We start from the raw sequence: 2,330 nt of genomic DNA on the forward strand, positions 1-2,330 counted from the left end.
CACAATGCACAAATGTAGAGAGAGATAATTCCAAACATTTCTGTAATTTTTAGGGATTGTAAGCTCTTCTTAATTTTTATATATCAGGTTTTGCAATCGTTGGGAAAAAGAGGGAGGTAGGGATTTTTAACTGAGTCTTGACTCCAAATCCATATGTCATTTCTTAGGGTAATATAGCCCGTTACGCATGATAAATCACTTTACAATCATCCATGATCGTTGGGTCAGCTTTTTGTAGATGGGCAAAATAAAGGCTTGTTTGGCTCGGATAAATATCCCACCGCACGTTCAGTTGAGAATTTAATGAGCGTTTGTTATTCTCTTCAAAAGTTTTTGATCCATAGGTGATTTGCATCTTTAACATGTTTAAAACAAGCATATCCATTTTTAAAGCATGTGTGGAGGAAATGTCTTTCCTACAAAATTCCAAGCTATTGGGGTTGAAATAGTGGAATTTCCAAAACTTGGACAACAAAACTTTTGTGTTCATTTTTGGTGTGTGAATAAATTTTCTTTACTTACATTTGTTTTTGTTTTAAATTTTTTCCGTACTTCAACTCCAAAATTTTCATTTTGTTGTGATCTTTTTGCCTTTTTGGTTTACGGGATGAAAGGAGAGCGAAAACTCAAAATTTTGTTTTAAGAAAAAAAAGTACATGTAGAATGGAAATGCACAATGCACGAACGTAGAGAGAGATAATTCCAAAGAGTTTCTGTAATTTTTAGGAATTGTAAGCTCTTCTTAGTTTTTATATATCAGGTTTTGCAATCGTCGGGAAAAAGGGAGAGGCAGGGATTTTTAACTGAGTCTTAACTCCAAATCCATAAGTCATTTATTAGGGTAATATAGCCCGTTATGCATGATAAATCACTTTACAATCATCCATGATCGTTGGGTCAACTTTCTGTAGATGGGCAAAATAATGGCTTGTTTGACTCGGGTAAATATCCCACCGAATGTACACTTGAGAATTTATTGAGCGTTTGATATTCTCTTGAAAAGCTTTGGATCCATAGGTGATTTGCGTCTTTAACTTGTTTAAACTTTGCAAGTCCATTTTTTAAGCATGTGTGGAGGAAATCTCTTTCTTATAAAATTCCCAGCTGTAATGGCTGAACCAATGGAATTTCCCAAACTTGGTCAACAAAACCTTTATGTTCATTTGTGGTATGTGAATAAATTTTATTTCCTTACATTTGTTATTGTTTTAAATTTTTTTTCAAACATGAACTCTAAAATTTTCATTTTGTTGTGATCTATTTGCCTTTTTGGATACGGGTTGATGGGAGAGCGAAAACTCAAAGTTTTGATTTATGAAAAAAGTGTACATTGAAAATGCACAGTGCAATAATGTAGAGCGAGATAATTCCAAAGATTTTCTGTAATTTTTAGGGACTGTAAGCTCTTCTTAGTTTTTATGTATCAGGTTTTGCAATCGTCGTGAAAAAGGGGGAGGCAGGGATTTTTAATTGAGTCTTGACTCCCAATCCATAAGTCATTTCTTAGGGTAATATAGCCCGTTATGCATGATAAATCACTTTACAATCATCCATGATCGTTGGGTCAACTTTTTGTAGATGGGCAAAATAATGGGTTGTTCTACTCGGGTAAATATCCCACCGCACGTTCACTTGAGTATTTAATGAGCGTTTGTTATTCTCTTCAAAAGATTTGGATCCATAGGTGATTTGCATCTTTAACACGTTTAAAACATGGATATCCATTTTTAAAGCATGTGTGTACGAAATCACTTTCCTATAAAATTCCAAGCTGTTGGGGTTGAACTAGTGGAATTTCCCAAACTTGGAGAACAAAACTTTTGTGTTCATTTGTGGTGTGTGAATAAATTTTCTTTACTTACATTGGTTATTGTTTTAAATTTTTTTCCGTACATGTACTCTAAAATTTTCATTTTGTTGTGATCTATTTGCCTTTTTTGTTTACGGGATGAAGGGAGAGCGAAAACTCAAAGTTTTGGTTTATGAAAAAAGTGTACATCTAAAATGAAAATGAACAGTGCACAAATGTAGAGCGAGATAATTCCAAAGAGTTTCTATAATTTTTAGGGATTGTAAGCTCTTCTTAGTTTTTATATATCAGGTTTTGCAATCGTTGGGAAAAAGGGGAAGGCAGGGATTTTTAACTGAGTCTTGACTCCCAATCCATAAGTCATTTCTTAGGGTAATATGGCCCGTTACGCATGATAAATCACTTTTCAATCATCCATGATCGTTGGGTCAGCTTTTTGTAGATGGGCAAACTAATGGCTTGTTTGACTCGGGTAAATATCCCACCGCATGTTCACTTGAGAATTTAATTAGCGTTTGTT

This window comes from Aristolochia californica, unplaced genomic scaffold (genome assembly GCF_029961685.1).
Source record: "Aristolochia californica isolate CCGP_79_NKW_82.1479 unplaced genomic scaffold, dmAriCali1.0.hap1 SCAF_1, whole genome shotgun sequence".
NCBI lineage: Eukaryota > Viridiplantae > Streptophyta > Magnoliopsida > Piperales > Aristolochiaceae > Aristolochia > Aristolochia californica.